Genomic DNA, 18,959 nt, shown 5'->3' on the forward strand with positions numbered 1-18,959 from the left:
TTTCTCGAACCACTTCTTTCCTAGGTCTTCCTACTGCTCTTTTTGCTATGGTGGTCATTTTCGCTAGTCCCCACAGACGGCGCCAAATGTGTTATCACAAATTACAACCTATAAACTTACAGATCTCTATTTTCTCTCACTCTCTTTATTTTCTTTTTTCTTTTTCATCTTTTTCTCTCCTTCCTCTCTTTTCTTTTATCACCCCCTTATTTCCTTTTTCTCTAACCGCCTCTTGTCATCCGTTCATCTCTCTTTAATCTAGCGTCCTCTGTTTCCCCACATGTCGCGGCGGTTTTGTAGCGGTTAGGGTTCCGCGAACCTGATCTGCTGCAGCAGGTCTCCTCCTTCTTAAATTGCCTCTAGCCCACTTACCAGCTATAATCTCCTATGTCAGGAATACGGCCTCTACAGGCATAATGCCTTAGAAAAACTAATGAAGCAGTCAAAAAATTTCACTTGGAAAATTTCTAGAAGAAAGATCGGCATAATGCCTTTGGCAAAAATAATGAAGCAGTCGAAAATTTTCACTCGAAAAATTTCTCTTAGAAAGATCGGCATAATGCCTTAGCAAAAATAATGAAACTGTCAAAAAATTTCGCTCGGAAAATTTCTCTTAAAAAGATCTGCATAATGCTTTAGAAAAAATAATGAACTGTCGAAAATTTTCTCGTAAAAAGATCGGCATAATGCCTTAGAAAAAATAAAGAAGCTATCGAAAATTTTCGCTTGTAAAATTTCTCGAAGAAAGATCGTAATAATGCATTGGACAAATATAATGAAGCAGTCAAAAAATTTCACTCTGAAAAAAAAATCTCTTGTAAATATCGGCATAATGCCTTAAAAAAAATAATGATGCTGTCAAAAAATTTCACTTGGAAAATTTCTCTAAAAAAGATCGGCATAATGCCTTAGACAAAAATAATGAAGCAGACGAAAATTTTCACTCGGAAAATTTCTCTTAGAAAGATTGGCATAATGCCTTAGAAAAAATATTGAAGCAGTCGAAAATTTTAACTTGTAAAATTTCTAGAAGAAAGATCGACATAATGCCTTTGGCAAAAATAATGAAGCAGTCGAAAATTTTCACTCGAAAAATTTTTCTTAGAAAGATCGACATAATGCCTTAGAAAAAATAATGAAACAGTCAAAAAAATTCGCTCGGAAAATTTCTCTTAGAAAGATCGGTATAATGTCTCAGAAAAAATAATGAACTGTCGAAAATTTTCACTCAGAAATTTTCTCGTAGAAAGATCAGCATAATACCTTAGAAAAAATAATGAAGCTATCGAAAATTTTGGTTTGTAAAATTTCTCGAAGAAAGATCATCATAATGCATTGGACAAAAATAATGAAGCAGTCGAAAGTTTTTACTCTGAAAAAAAAATTCTCTTAGAAAGATCGGCATAATGTCTTAGAAAAAATAATGAAGCAATCGAAAATTTTCACTCGGAAAAAAAATTTCTCTTAGAAAGATCGGCATAATGCCTTAGAAAAAATAATAAAGCGGTCAAAAATTTTCACTTGGAAAATTTCTCGAAGAAATATCGACATAATGCCTTACACAAAAATAATGAAGCAGTCGAAAATTTTCACTCGGAAAATTTCTCTTAGAAAGATCAGCATAATCATTTAGAAAAAATAATGAAGCTGTAGAAAATTTTCGCTTGAAAAATTTCTCGAAGAAAGATTGGCGTAATGCCTAAGAAAAAATATTAAAACTGTAAAAAAAATTCGCTCGAAAAATTTCTCTTAGAAAGATCGGCATAATGCCTTAGAAAAAATAATGAAGCTGCCGAAAATTTTCTCTCAGAAAATTTCTCATAGAAAGATCAACATAATGCCTTAGACAAAAATAATGAAGCAGTCGCAAATTTTCACTCGAAAAATTTCTCTTAGAAAGATCAGCATAATGCCTTAGAAAAAATAATGAAACTGTCAAAAAATTTCGCTCGGAAAATTTCTCTTAGAAAGATTGGCATAATGCCTTAGAAAAAATAATGAAGCTGTCGCAAATTTTCACACAAAAAATTTCTTGAAAAAATATCGGCATAATGCCTTAAACAAAAATAATGAAGCAGTCGAAAATTTACACTCTGAAAAAAAAAATCTCTTAGAAAGATCAGAATAATGCCTTAAAAAAATAATGAAGTAGTCGAAAAAATTTCACTTTGAAAATTTCTCGAAGAAAGATCGGCATAATGCCTTAGACAAAAATAATAAAACAATCGAAAAATTTCAATCGAAAAATTTCTCTTAAAAAGATCGGCATAATGTCTTAGAAAAAATAATAAAATTGTCAAAAAAATTCGCTCGTAAAATTTCTCTTAGAAAGATCGGCATAAACCCTTAGAAAAAATAATGAAGCTCTCGAAAATTTTCACATGGAAAATTTCATGAAAAAAGATCAGCATAATACCTTAGACAAAAATAATGAAGCAATCAAAAATTTTCACTCCAAAAAAAAATTTCTCTTAGAAAGATTAGCATAATGCCTTAGAAAAAATAATAAAGCGGTCGAAAATTTTCATTTGGAAATTTTTTTGAAGAAATATTGGCCTAATGCCTTACACAAAAATAAAGAAGTAGTCGAAAATTTTCACTTGGAAAATTTCTCTTAGAAAGATCGGCATAATGCCTTAGACAAAAATAATGAAGTAGTCGAAAATTTTCACTTTGAAAATTTCTCGAAGAAAGATCGGCATAATGCCTTAGATAAAAATAATGAAGCAATCGAAAATTTTCACTCGGAAACTTTCTCTTAGAAAAATCGGCATAATGCCTTAGACAAAAATAATGAAGCAATCGAAAATTTTAATTAGGAAACTTTCTCTTAGAAAGATCGGAATAACGCCTTAGAAAAAATAATAAAACTGTCAAAAAATTTCGCTCGGAAAATTTCTTTTAGAAAGATCGGCATAATGCCGTAGAAAAAAATAATGAAGCTCTCGAAAATTTTCACATGGAAAATTTCATGAAGAAAGATCGGCATAATACATTAGACAAAAATAATGAAGCGGTCAAAAATTTTCACTTGGAAAATTTCTCGAAGAATTATCGGCATAATGCCTCACAAAAATATTGAAGCAGTCAAAAATTTTCACTCGGAAAATTTCTGTTAGTAAGATCGGCATAATGCTTTAGAAAAAATAATGAAGTTGTAAAAAAATTTCTCTTGAAAAATATTTCGAAGAAATATTGGCGTAATGCCTTAGAAAAAATAATGAAACTGTAAAAAAAATTCGCTCGGAAAATTTCTCTTAGAAAGATCGGCATAATGCCTTAGAAAAAATAATAAAGCTACCGAAAATTTTATATCAGAAAATTTCTCGTAGAAAGATCAACATAATGCCTAAGTCAAAAATAAGAAAGCAGTTGAAAATTTTCACTCTGAAAAAAAAATTATCTTCGAAAGATAGGCATAATGCCTTAGAAAAAATAATGAAGTTATCGAAAATTTTCGCTGGAAAAATTTCTCAAAGAAAGATTGGCGTAATGCCTTAAAAAATATAATGAAACTTTAAAAAAAATTCGCTTGGAAAATTTCTCTTAGAAAGATCAGCATAATGCCTTAGAAAAAATAATGAAGCTGCCGAAAATTTTCGTAGAAAGATTAACATAATATCTTAATAAAAAATAATGAAGTAGTCGAAAATTTTCACTCTTAAAAAAAATTTCCTTTCGAAAGATCGGCATAATATCTTAGAAAAAATAATGAAGTTGTCGAAAATTTTCAGTGGGAAAATTTCTCGAACAAAGATCGACATAATACATTAGACAAAAATAATGAAGCAGTCCAAAATTTTCACTCCGAAAATTTTAGTTAGAAATATCGGCATAATGCCTTAGAAAAAATAATGAAGTTGTCGAAAATTTTCGCTTGAAAAATTTCACGAAGAAATATTGGCGTAATGCCTTAGACAAAAATAATTTAGCAGTCGAAAATTTTCAATCGGAAAATTTCTCTCCAAAAAATCTTCATAATGCCCTAGAAAAAATAATGATACTGTCAAAAAAATTCTATCAGAAAATTTCTCTTAGAAAGATCGGCATAATGCCTTAGAAAAAATAATATAAGTGTCAAAAACTTTTGTTCAGAAAATTTCTCTTAGAAAGATCGGCAAAATGCATTAGACAAAAATAATTAAGCAGTCGAAAATTTTCACTTGGAAAATAAAAATTCTTAGAAAGATCGGCATAATGCCTTATAAAAAAAAATAAAGCGGTCGAAGATTTTCACTTGGAAAATTTCTCGAAGAAATATCTGCATAATACCTTACACAAAAATAATAAAGCAGTCGAAAATTTTCACTCGGAAAATTTCTCTTAGAAATATCGGCATAATACTTTGGAAAAAATAATGAAGCTGTAGAAAATTTTCGCTAGAAAAAATTCTCGAAGAAAGATTGGCGTAATGCCTTAGAAAAAATAATGAAACTGTAAAAAAATTACTCTCGAAAAATTTCTCTTAGAAAGATCGGCATAATGTCTTAGAAAAAATAATAAATCTGCCGAAAATTTTCTCTTAGAAAATTTCTCGTAGAAAGATCAACATAATGCTTTAGTCAAAAATAATAAAGCTGTCGAAAATTTTCACTCTGAAAAAAAAAATTCCTTCGAAAAATCGGCATAATGCCTTAAAATATATATATATAAGTGTCAAAAACTTTTGCTCAGAAAATTTCTCTTAGAAAGATCGGCATAATGCATTAGGCAAAAATAATGAAGCAGTCGAAAATTTTCACTCGGAAAAAAAAATTTCTCTTAGAAAGATCAACATAATGCCTTAGAAAAAATAATAAAGCGGTCGAAAATTTTCACTTAGAAAATTTCTCGAAGAAATATCGGCATAATGCCTTACACAAAAATAATGAAGAAGTCGAAAAATTTCACTCGGAAAATTTTTCTTAGAAAGATCGGGATAATACTTTAGAAAAAATAATGAAGCTGTAGAAAATTTTCGCTTAAAAAATTTCTCGAATAAAGATTGGCGTAATACCTTAGAAAAAATATTGAAACTGTAAAAAAAATTCGCTCGGAAAATTTCTCTTAAAAAGATCGACATAATGCCTTATAAAAAATAATGAAGTTGCCAAAAAATTTCTCTCTGAAAATTTCTCGTAGAAAGATCAACATAATGCCTTAGACAAAAATAATGAAGCAGTCGCAAATTTTTACTCGAAAAATTTCTCTTAGAAAGATCAGCATAATGCCTTAGAAAAAATAATGAAACTGTCAAATATTTTGCTCGGAAAGTTTCTTTTAGAAAGATCGGCATAATGCCTTAGAAAAAATAATGAAGTTGTCGAAAATTTTCACGCAGAAAATTTCTTGAAAAAATATCGGCATAATGCCTTAGAAAAAAATAATGAAGCAGTCGAAAATTTACGCTCTGAAAAAAAAATCTCTTAGAAAGATCGGAATTATGCCTTAGAAAAATAATAAAGCAGTCGAAAATTTTCACTTTGAAAATTTCTCGAAGAAAGATCGGCATAATACCTTAGACCAAAATAATAAAGCAATCAAAAATTTTCACTTGGAAAATTTCTCTTAGAAAGATCGGCATAATGCCTTAAAAAAAATAATAAAGCGGTCGAAAATTTTCATTCGGAAATTTTTTTGAAGAAATATCGGCCTAATGCCTTACACAAAAATAAAGAAGCAGTCGAAAATTTTCACTCGAAAAATTTATCTTAGAAAGATCGACATAATGCCTTAGACAAAAATAATGAAGCAGTCGAAAATTTTCACTCGGAAAAAAAAAATTCTCTTAGAAAGATCGGCATAATGTCTTAGAAAAAATAATGAAGCAATCGAAAATTTTCACTTTGAAAATTTCTCGAAGAAAGATCGGCATAATGCATTAGACAAAAATAATGAAGCGATCGAAAATTTTCACTCGGAAACTTTCTCTTAGAAAGATCGGCATAATGCCTTAAACAAAAATAATGAAGCAATCGAAAATTTTCACTAGGAAATTTTCTCTTAGAAAGATCGGCATAATGCTTTAGAAAAAATAATGAAATTGTCAAAAAATTTCGCTCGAAAAATTTCTTTTAAAAAGATCGACATAATGCCGTAGAAAAAAATAATGAAGCACTCGAAAATTTTCACATGGAAAATTTCATGAAGAAAGATCAGCATAATACATTAGACAAAAATAATGAAGCGGACAAAAAATTTCACTTGGAAAATTTCTCGAAGAATTATCGGCATAATGCCTTACACAAAAATATTGAAGCAGTCGAAAATTTTCACTTGGAAAATGTCTGTTAGTAAGATCGGCATAATGCTTTAGAAAAAATAATGAAGCTGTAAAAAAATTTCGCTTGAAAAAATTTTCGAATAAAATTGGTGTAATGCCTTAGAAAAAAATAATGAAACTGTAAAAAAAATTCGCTCGAAAAATTTCTCTTAGAAAGATTGGCATAATGCCTTAGAAAAAATAATGAAGCTACAGAAATATTTATATAAGAAAATTTCTCGTAGAAAGATCAACATAATGCCTTAGTCAAAAATAATGAACCAGTCGAAAATTTTCACTCTGAAAAAAAAAATTATCTTTGGAAGATAGGCATAATGCCTTAGAAAAAATAGTGAAGTTGTCGAAAAATTTTAAAGGGAAAATTTCCCGATAAAAGATTGGCGTAATACCTTAAAAAAAATAATTAAACTTTAAAAAAAAATCGCTTGGAAAATTTCTCTTAGAAAGATCGGCATAATGCCTTAGAAAAAATAATGAAACTGCCGAAAATTTTCTCTCAAAAAATTTCTCGTAGAAAGATAAACATAATACGTTAATAAAAAATAATGAAGCAGTCGAAAATTTTCACTCTTAAAAAAATTTCTCTTCGAAAGATCGGCATAATACCTTAGAAAAAATAATGAAGCTGTCGAAAATTTTCAGTGAGAAAATTTCTCGAACAAAGATCGACATAATGTCTTAGACAAAAATAATGAAGCAATCCAAAATTTTCACTCCGAAAATTTTACATAGAAATATCGGCATAATGCCTTAGAAAAAATAATGAAGCTGTCGAAAATTTTCGCTTAGAAAATTTCACGAATAAAGATTGGCGTAATGCCTTAGACAAAAATAATGTAGCAGTCGAAAATTTTCAATCGGAAAAATTCTTTCCTAAAATCTTCATAATGCCTTAGAAAAAATAATGAAAATGTCAAAAAATTTCGATCAGAAAATTTCTCTTAAAAAGATCGGCATAATGCTTTAGAAAAAATAATATAAGTGTCAAAAACTTTTGTTCAAAAAATTTCTTTTAGAAAGTTCGGCATAATGCATTAGACAAAAATAATTAAGCATACGAAAATTTTCACTTGGAAAAAAAAATTCTTAGAAAGATAGGCATAATACCTTATAAAAAATAATAAAGCGGTCGAAAATTTTCACTTGGAAAATTTCTCGAAGAAATATCGGCATAATACCTTACATAAAAATAATAAAGCAGTCGAAAATTTTCACTCAGAAAATTTCTCTTAGAAAGATCGGCATAATACTTTAGAAAAATAATAAAGCTATAGAAAATTTTCGCTAGAAAAATTTCTCGAAGAAAGATTGGCGTAATGCCTAAGAAAAAATAATGAAACTGTAAAAAAATTACGCTCGGAATATTTCTCTTAGAAAGATCGGCATAATGCCTTAGAAAAAATAATGAAGCTACCGAAAATTTTCTCTCAGAAAATTTCTCGTAGAAAGATCAACATAATGATTTAGTAAAAAATAATAAAGTTGTTGAAAATTGAAAATTTCTCTTTGAAAGATCGGCATAATGCCTAAGAAAAAATAATGAAGCTGCCGAAAATTTTCTCTCAGAAAATTTCTCGTAGAAAGATCAACATAATGATTTAGTAAAAAATAATAAAGTTGTTGAAAATTTTCACTCTAAAAAAAAAATTCCTTTGAAAGATCGGCATAATGCCTTAGAAAAATTAAGAAAGTTGTCGAAAATTTTCACTGCGAAAATTTCTCGAATAAAGATTGACATAATGCCATAGAAAAAATAATATAAGTGTCAAAAACTTTTGCTCAGAAAATTTCTCTTAGAAAGATCGGCATAATGTATTAGGCAAAAACAATGAAGCAGTCGAAAATTTTCACTCGGAAAAAAAATTTCTCTTAGAAAGATCGGCATTATGCAATAGAAAAAATAATAAAGCGGTCGAAAATTTTCACTTGAAAATTTTCTCGAAGAAATATAGGCATAATGCCTTACACAAAAATAATGAAGCAGTCGAAAATTTTCACTCGGAAAATTTCTCTTAGGAAGATCGGCGTAATACTTTAGAAAAAATAATGAAGCTGTAGAAAATTTTCGCTTGAAAAATTTCTCGAAGAAAGATTGGCGTAATGCCTGAGAAAAAATATTGAAACTATAAAATAATTCGCTCAGAAAATTTCTATTAGAAAGATCGGCATAAAGCCTTAGAAAAAAAATAATGAAAATTTTGCCGAAAATTTTCTTTCGAGAAAATTTCCGTGAGAAAGATCAACATAATGCCTTAGACAAAAAAATAATGATGCGGTCGCAAATTTTCACTCAAAAAATTTCTCTTATAAAGATCAAAGATAATGCCTTAGAAAAAATAATGAAACCGTCAAAAAATTTCGCTTTTGGAAAATTTCTCTTAAAAAGATCGGCATAATGCCTTAGAAAAATAATTAAGCTACCAAAAAATTTTATATCGGAAAAATTCTCGTAGAAAGATCAACATAATGCCTTAGTAAAAATAGTGAAGCGTAAAAAATTTTCACTCACGAAAAAAAAATTATCATCGAAAGATAGGCATAATGCCTTAGAAAAAAATAATGAAGTTGTCGGAAAAAATTTACACTGGGAAAATTTCTCGAAGAAAGATTGGCGTAATGCCTTCAAAAAATAATGAAACTTTAAAAAAAATTCGCATGGAAAATATCTCTTAGAAAGATCGGCATAATGCCTTAGAAAATATAATGAAGCAGCCGAAAATTTTCTCTCAGAAAATTTCTCGTTGAAATATCAACATAATACCTTAATAAAAAATAATGAAGCGATCAAAAAATTTTCACTCACGAAAAAAAAATTTCTCTTCAAACATCGGCATAATGCCTCGGATAAAATAATGAAGTTGTCGAAAATTTTCGATGGGGAAATTTTTTTCGAAAAAAAATCGACATAATGCCTTAAGTGAGAAATAATGAAGCGGGTCAAAATTTTCAATCGAAAATTTTACTTAGAAATATCGGCATAATGTCTTGAAAAAATAATGAACCGTTGAAAATTTTCACTTTGAAAATTTCGGGGAAGAAAAGATTGGCGTAATGCCTTAGACAAAAATAATGAAGCAGTCGAAAATTTTCAATCGGAAAAATTCTTTCCAAAAAATCTTCATAATGCCTTAGAAAAAAAATTAAAATGTCAAAAAATTTCGATCAAAAAATTTCTTTTAGAAAGATCAGCATAATGCCTTAGAAAAAATAATATAAGTGTCAAAACTTTTTGTTCAAAAAATTTCTCTTAGAAAGATCGGCAAAATGCATTAGGCAAAAATAATTAACCAGTCGAAAATTTTCTCTGAAAAAAAAAAAAAAAAATTCTTAGAAAGATCGGCATAATGCCTTATAAAAAATAATAAAGCGGTCGAAAATTTTCACTTGGAAAATTTATCGAAGAAATATCGACATAATACCTTACACAAAAATAATAAAGCAATCGAAAATTTTCACTTGAAAAATTTCTCTTAGAAAGATCGGCATAATACTTTAGAAAAAATAATGAAGTTGTAGAAAATTTTTGCTTGAAAAATTTCTCGAAGAAAGATTGGCGTAGTACCTTAGAAAAAATAATGAAACTGTAAAAAAATTACGCTCGGAAAATTTCTTTTAGAAAGATCGGCATAATGCCTAAGAAAAAATAATGAAACTGTAAAAAAATTACGCTCGGAATATTTCTCTTAGAAAGATCGGCATAATGCCTTAGAAAAAATAATGAAGCTACCGAAAATTTTCTCTCAGAAAATTTCTCGTAGAAAGATCAACATAATGATTTAGTAAAAAATAATAAAGTTGTTGAAAATTGAAAATTTCTCTTTGAAAGATCGGCATAATGCCTAAGAAAAAATAATGAAGCTGCCGAAAATTTTCTCTCAGAAAATTTCTCGTAGAAAGATCAACATAATGATTTAGTAAAAATTAATAAAGTTGTTGAAAATTTTCACTCTAAAAAAAAAATTCCTTTGAAAGATCGGCATAATGCCTTAGAAAAATTAAGAAAGTTGTCAAAAATTTTCACTGCGAAAATTTCTCGAATAAAGATTGACATAATGCCATAGAAAAAATAATATAAGTGTCAAAAACTTTTGCTCAGAAAATTTCTCTTAGAAAGATCGGCATAATGTATTAGGCAAAAACAATGAAGCAGTCGAAAATTTTCACTCGGAAAAAAAATTTCTCTTAGAAAGATTGGCATTATGCAATAGAAAAAATAATAAAGCGGTCGAACATTTTCACTTGAAAATTTTCTCGAAGAAATATAGGCATAATGCCTTACACAAAAATAATGAAGCAGTCGAAAATTTTCACTCGGAAAATTTCTCTTAGGAAGATCGGCGTAATACTTTAGAAAAAATAATGAAGCTGTAGAAAATTTTCGCTTGAAAAATTTCTCGAAGAAAGATTGGCGTAATGCCTGAGAAAAAATATTGAAACTATAAAATAATTCGCTCAGAAAATTTCTATTAGAAAGATCGGCATAAAGCCTTAGAAAAAATAATGAAGCTGCCGAAAATTTTCTTTCAGAAAATTTCTCGTAGAAAGATCAACATAATGCCTTAGACAAAAATAATGATGCAGTCGCAAATTTTCACTCAAAAAATTTCTCTTATAAAGATCAGCATAATGCCTTAGAAAAAATAATGAAACTGTCAAAAAATTTCGCTTTGAAAATTTCTCTTAGAAAGATCGGCATAATGCCTTAGAAAAAATAATTAAGCTACCGAAAATTTTATATCAGAAAATTTCTCGTAGAAAGATCAACATAATGCCTTAGTAAAAAATAGTGAAGCAGTCGAAAATTTTCACTCTGAAAAAAAAAAATTATCATCGAAAGATAGACATAATGCCTTAGAAAAAATAATGAAGTTGTCGAAAATTTACACTGGGAAAATTTCTCGAAGAAAGATTGGCGTAATGCCTTCAAAAAAATAATGAAACTTTAAAAAAAATTCGCATGGAAAATATCTCTTAGAAAGATCGGCATAATGCCTTAGAAAATATAATGAAGCTGCCGAAAATTTTCTCTCAGAAAATTTCTCGTTGAAATATCAACATAATACCTTAATAAAAAATAATGAAGCCGTCAAAAATTTTCACTCTGAAAAAAAATTTCTCTTCGAAACATCGGCATAATGCCTCAGATAAAATAATGAAGTTGTCGAAAATTTTCAGTGGGAAAATTTTTCGAACAAAAATCGACATAATGCCTTAGGCAGAAATAATGAAGCAGTCCAAAATTTTCACTCTGAAAATTTTACTTAGAAATATCGGCATAATGTCTTCGAAAAAATAATGAAACTGTTGAAAATTTTCACTTTGAAAATTTCAGGAAGAAAGATTGGCGTAATGCCTTAGACAAAAATAATGAAGCAGTCGAAAATTTTCAATCGGAAAAATTCTTTCCAAAAAATCTTCATAATGCCTTAGAAAAAAAATTAAAATGTCAAAAAATTTAGATCAAAAAATTTCTTTTAGAAAGATCGGCATAATGCCTTAGAAAAAATAATATAAGTGTCAAAACTTTTTGTTCAAAAAATTTCTCTTAGAAAGATCGGCAAAATGCATTAGGCAAAAATAATTAACCAGTCGAAAATTTTCTCTCGGAAAAAAAAATTCTTAGAAAGATCGGCATAATGCCTTATAAAAAATAATAAAGCGGTCGAAAATTTTCTCTTGGAAAATTTATCGAAGAAATATCGACATAATACCTTACACAAAAATAATAAAGCAATCGAAAATTTTCACTTGAAAAATTTCTCTTAGAAAGATCGGCATAATACTTTAGAAAAAATAATGAAGTTGTAGAAAATTTTTGCTTGAAAAATTTCTCGAAGAAAGATTGGCGTAGTACCTTAGAAAAAATAATGAAACTGTAAAAAAATTACGCTCGGAAAATTTCTTTTAGAAAGATCGGCATAATGCCTAAGAAAAAATAATGAAACTGTAAAAAAATTACGCTCGGAATATTTCTCTTAGAAAGATCGGCATAATGCCTTAGAAAAAATAATGAAGCTACCGAAAATTTTCTCTCAGAAAATTTCTCGTAGAAAGATCAACATAATGATTTAGTAAAAAATAATAAAGTTGTTGAAAATTGAAAATTTCTCTTTGAAAGATCGGCATAATGCCTAAGAAAAAATAATGAAGCTTCTGCCGAAAATTTTCTCTCAGAAAATTTCTCGTAGAAAGATCAACATAATGATTTAGTAAAAAATAATAAAGTTGTTGAAAATTTTCACTCTAAAAAAAAAATTCCTTTGAAAGATCGGCATAATGCCTTAGAAAAATTAAGAAAGTTGTCGAAAATTTTCACTGCGAAAATTTCTCGAATAAAGATTGACATAATGCCATAGAAAAAATAATATAAGTGTCAAAAACTTTTGCTCAGAAAATTTCTCTTAGAAAGATCGGCATAATGTATTAGGCAAAAACAATGAAGCAGTCGAAAATTTTCACTCGGAAAAAAAATTTCTCTTAGAAAGATCGGCATTATGCAATAGAAAAAATAATAAAGCGTTCGAAAATTTTCACTTGAAAATTTTCTCAAAGAAATATAGGCATAATGCCTTACACAAAAATAATGAAGCAGTCGAAAATTTTCACTCGGAAAATTTCTCTTAGGAAGATCGGTAATACTTTAGAAAAAAATAATGAAGTCAGAGAAAATTTTCGCTTTGAAAAAATTTTCAAGAAGAAAAGATTGGCGTAATGCCTGAGAAAAAATATTGAAACTATAAAAAAAATCGCTCAGAAAATTTCTATTAGAAAGATCGGCATAAAGAATGAAGCTGCCGAAAATTTTCTTTAAGAAAATTTTAGAAAGATCAACATAATGCCTTAGACAAAAATAATGATGACGGTCGCAAATTTTCACTCAAAAATTTCTCTTATAAAGATCAAAGATAATAATGCCTTAAAAAAAATAATGAACCTGGCCAAAAATTTTCGGCTTGGAAAATTTCTCTTAGAAAGATCGGCATAATGCCTTAGAAAAATAATTAAGCTACCCAAAATTTTTATATCGAAAATTTCTCGTGAGAAAGATCAACATAATGCCTTAGTAAAAATAGTGAAGCGGTCGAAAATTTTCAAAAAAAAAAAAAAAATTATCATCGAAAGATAGGCATAATGCCTTAAAAAATAATGAAGTTGTCCAAAATTTTTAATGGGAAAATTTCTCAAGAAAGATTTGGCGTAATGCCTTCAAAAAATAATGAAACTTTAAAAAAAATTCGCATGGAAAATATCTCTTAGAAAGATCGGCATAATGCCTTAGAAAATATAATGAAGCTGCCGAAAATTTTCTCTCAGAAAATTTCTCGTTGAAATATCAACATAATACCTTAATAAAAAAAAATAATGAAGCGGATCAAAAATTTTCATTTCACGAAAAAAATTTCTCTTCAAACATCGGCATAATGCCCGGATAAAATAATGAAGTTGTCGAAAATTTTTGATTGGGAAAATTTTTCAAACAAAAATCGACATAATGCCTTAGGGCGTAAATAATGAAGCGGATTCAAAATTTTCACTCACGAAAATTTTACTTAGAAATATCGGCATAATGTCTTGAAAAAAATAATGAACTGCTTGAAAATTTTCACTTTGAAAATTTCAGGAAGAAAGATTGGCGTAATGCCTTAGACAAAAATAATGAAGCAAATCGAAAATTTTCAATCGGAAAAAATTTTCCAAAAATCTTCATAATGCCTAGAGAAAAAAATTAAAATGTCAAAAAATTTCGATCAAAAATTTCTTTTTAGAAAGATCGGCATAATGCCTTAGAAAAAAATAATATAAGTGTCAAAACTTTTTGTTCAAAAAATTTCTCTTAGAAAGATCGGCAAAATGCATTAGGCAAAAATAATTAACCAGTCGAAAATTTTCTCTCGGAAAAAAAAATTCTTAGAAAGATCGGCATAATGCCTTATAAAAAATAATAAAGCGGTCGAAAATTTTCACTTGGAAAATTTATCGAAGAAATATCGACATAATACCTTACACAAAAATAATAAAGCAATCGAAAATTTTCACTTGAAAAATTTCTCTTAGAAAGATCGGCATAATACTTTAGAAAAAATAATGAAGTTGTAGAAAAATTTTGCTTAAAAAATTTCTCGAAGAAAGATTGGCGTAGTACCTTAGAAAAAATAATGAAACTGTAAAAAAATTACGCTCGGAAAATTTCTTTTAGAACCCGCCTTAGAAAAAATAATAAAGCTGCCAAAAATTTTCTCTTAGAAAATTTCTCGTAGAAAGATCAACATAATGCTTTAGTCAAAAATAATGAAGCCGTCGAAAATTTTCACTCTGAAAAAAAAAATTCTTTCGAAAGATCGGCATAATACCTTCGAAAAATATAAGAAAGTTGTCGAAAATTTTCACTGGGAAAATTTCTCGAAGAAAGATCGGCATAATGCCATAGAAAAAATAATTTAAGTTTCAAAAACTTTTGCTCAGAAAATTTCTCTTAGAAAGATCATAATAATGCATTAGGCAAAAATAATGAAGCAGTCAAAAAATTTCACTCAGAAAAAAAAAATTCTTAGAAAGATCGGGATAATGCTTTAGAAAAAATAATAAATCGGTCGAAAATTTTAACTTGGAAAATTTCTCGAAGAAATATCGGCATAATGCCTTAAACAAAAATATTGAAGCAGTCGAAAATTTGGAATAGGAAAATTTCTCTTAGAAAGATGGGCATAATATTTTAGAAAAAAGAATAAAATTTCAGAGAAAATTTTCGCTTTGAAAAATTTATCAAAGAAAGATTAGTAATGCCTTAGAAAAATAATGAAACCCAGAAAAAAAAATTCATTCGAAAATTTCATAGAAAGATCGGCATAATGTCTTAGAAAAAATAATGAAGCTTCTGAAAATTTTCTCCCAAAAAATTTCTCGTAGAAAGATCAACATAATGCCATAGTCAAAAATAATGAAACAGTCGAAAATTTTCACTAAAAAAAAATCTCATCGAAAGATCGGCATAATTTCTTAGAAAAAAATAATATAAGTACTTTTGTTCAGAAAATTTCTCTTAGAAAGATCGGCATAATGCATTAGACAAAAATAATTAAGCAGTCAAAAAATTTCACTCGAAAAAAAAAATCTTATAAAGATTGGCATAATGCCATGGAAAAAATAATAAAGATGTCGAAAATTTTCCCTTTAAAAATGTTTCGAAGAAATATCGGCAAAAAGCCTTACATAAAAATATTGAAGTAGACGAAAATTTTCATTCCGAAAATTTCTCTTGGAAAGATCGGCATAATACTTTCGAAAAAATAAAGAAGTTGTAAAAAAAATTCGCTTCAAAAATTTCTCGTAGAAAGATTTGCATAATGCCTTAAAAAAAATAATGAAACTGTGAAAAAATTTCGCTCGAAAAATTTCTCTTCGAAAGATATCTTCATAATGCCTTAGAAAAAATAATGAAGTTAACAAAAATTTTCTCAAAGAAAATTTCTCGTAGAAAGATCAACATAATGCCTTAGTCAAAAATAATGAAGCACTCGAATATTTTCACTCTGAAAACAAAATTCTCTACGAACGATATGCATAATGCTTTAGAAAAAATAATGAAGTTGTCGAAAATTTTCACTATGAAAATTTCTCGAAAAAAGATTGGCGTAATGCCATAGAAAAAATAATGAAACAGTAAAAAAATTTCACTTGGAAAATTTCTATTAGAAAAATTGGCATAATGCCTTATAAAAAATAATTTAACTGCCGAAAATTTTCTCTCAAAAAATTTCTCGTAGAAAGATCAACATAATGCCTTAGTCAAAAATGATGAGGCAGTCAAAAAATTTTACTCCGGTAAAAAAATTCTCTTCGAAAGATCGGCATAATGCCTTTGAAAAAATAATGCAGTTGTCGAAAATTTTCGCTGGTAAAATTTCCTGAAGAAAGATCGGCATAATGCTTTGAGACAAAAAATAATGAAGTCGTCAAAATTTTCACTTCAAAATTTCTCTTAGAAATATCGGCATAATGTCTAAGAAAAAAATAATGAAAATTTGTCGAAAATTTTAAAATTTGGAAAATTTCACGAAGAAAGATTGGCGTAATGCCTTAGACAAAAGTAATGAAGCAGTCGAAAATTTTAAATCGGAAAATTTTTCTTAGAAAAATCGACATAATGCCTTAGAAAAAAATAATGAAAATGTCAAAAAATTTCGATCAGAAAATTTCTCTTAGAAGGATCGGCATAATTCCTTAGAAAAAATAATATATGTGTCTAAAACTTTTGCTCAGAAAATTTCTCTTATAAAGATCGGCATAATGCATTAGACAAAAATAATTAAGCAGTCCAAAAAAGTCACTCGGAAAAAAAAAATTCTTAGAAAGATCAGCATAATGCCTTAGAAAAAATAATAAAGCGGTCGAAAATTTTCACTTAGAAAATTTCTCGTAGAAATATCGGCATAATGCCTTAAACAAAAATAATGAGGAAGTCGAAAAATTTCACTCAGACAACTTCTCTTAGAAAGATCGGCATAATACTTTAGAAAAAATAATCAAGCTGTAGAAAATTTTCGCTTGAAAATTTTCTCGAATAAAGATTGGCGTAATGCATTAAAAAATATAATGAAACTTTAAAAAAATTACGATCGAAAAATTTCTTTTAGAAAAATCGGCATAATGCCTTAGAAAAAATAATGAAGCTGCCGAAAATTGTCTCTCAGAAACTTTCTTGTATAAAGATCAAGAGAATGTCTTAGTAAAAAATATTGAAGCAGTCGAAATTTTTACTCAGAAAAAAAATTTCTCTTCGAAAGATCGACATAATGCCTAAGATAAAATAACGAAATTGTCGAAAATTTTCACTAGGAAAATTTCTCAAAGAAAGATCGACATAATTCCTTAGAAAATATAATATAAGTGTCAAAAACTTTTGCTCAGAAACTTTCTCTTAGAAAGATCGACATAATGCATTAGGCAAAAATAATGAAGCAGTCGAAAATTTCACTCAGAAAAAAAAAATCTTCTTAGAAAAATCGGCATAATTCCTTAAAAAAAAATAATAAAGCGGTCAAAAATTTTCACTTATAAAATTTCTCGAAGAAATATCGGCATAATGCCGTACACAAAAATAATGAAGCAGTCGAAAATTTTCACTCGGAAAAAAAAAATTCTTAGAAAGATCGGCATAATGCCTTAGAAAAAATAATAAAACTGTCGAAAATTTTAACTTGGAAAACTTCTCGAAGAAATATCGGCAAAATGCCTTACATAAAAATAATGAAGCAGTCGAAAATTTTCACTCGGAAAATTTCTCTTAGAAAGATCGTCATAATGCTTTCGAAAAAACTAATGAAAGTCAGAAAAATTTCGCTTTGAAAAATTTTCAAGAAAGATTGGCGTAATGCTTTAGAAAAAATAATGAAACTGTAAACAAATTTCGCTCGAAAAATTTCTCCTAGAAAGATCGGCATAATGCCTTAGAAAAAATAATGAAGCTAACAAAAATTTTCTTGTAAAAAGATTAACATAATGCGTTAGTCAAAAATAATGAAGCAGTCGAAAATTTTCACTTTGAAAAAAAAATTCTCTTCGAAAGATAGGCATAATGCCTTACAAAAAATCATGAAGTTGTCGAAAAATTTCACTGGGAAAATTTCTCGAGGAAAGATTGGCGTAATGCCTTAGAAAAAATAATGAAACTGTAAAAAAAATTCGCTCGGATAATTTCTCATAAAAAGATCGGCATAATGCCTTAGAAAAAATAATAAAGCTGCCAAAAATTTTCTCTCAGAAAATTTCTCGTAGAAAGATCAACATAATGCCTTAGTCAAAAATAATGAAGCAGTCGAAAATTTTCACTCTGAAAAAAAATTTCTTGAAAGATCGCAAAATGCCTTAAAAAATAATGAACTGGTCAAAAAATTTCACCGGGAAAATTTTTCCGAAGAAAGATCGGCATAATGCCTTAAACAAAAATAATGAAGCTGTCGAAAATTTTCACTCGGAAAATTTCTCTTAGAAATATCGACATAATGCTTTAGAAAAAATAAGGAAGCTGTTAAAAATTTTCGCTATTAAAATTTCACGAAGAAAGATTGGCGTAATGCCTTAGACAAAAATAATTACGCAGTCGAAAATTTTCACTCGAAAAATTTCTCTTAGAAAGATTGTCATAATGCCTTAGAAAAAATAATGAAAATGTCAAAAAAATTCAATCGGAAAATTTCTTTTAGAAAGATCGGAATAATGCCTTAGAAAAAATAATATAAGTGTCATCAATTATTGCTCTGAAAATTTCTCTTAGAAAGATCGGCATAATGCCTTAGAAAAAATAATGAAGCTGTCGAAAATTTTCAATCGAAAAATTTCTCGTTGTAAGATCGGCATAATGCATTAGGAAAAATAATGAAGTTGTTGAAAATTTTCGCTTGTAAAATTTCTCGAAGAAAGATCGGCATAATGCCTTAGAAAAAATAGTGAAGCTGTAAAAAAAATTCGCTTAGAAAATTTCACCAAGAAAGATTTTCGCAATGCCTTCGAAAAAATAATCAAACTGTAAAAAAGTTTTATTCGAAATATTTCTCTTAGTAAGATCGGCATAATGCCTTAGAAAAAAATAATAAAGCTACCGAAATTTTCACTTAGAAAATTTCTCGTAGAAAGATCAACAGAATGCCTTAGTAAAAAATAATAAAGCAGTCGAAAATTTTCACTTTGAAAAAAAAAA

Source organism: Coptis chinensis, chromosome 2 (assembly GCF_015680905.1).
Source record: "Coptis chinensis isolate HL-2020 chromosome 2, ASM1568090v1, whole genome shotgun sequence".
Taxonomy (NCBI): domain Eukaryota; kingdom Viridiplantae; phylum Streptophyta; class Magnoliopsida; order Ranunculales; family Ranunculaceae; genus Coptis; species Coptis chinensis.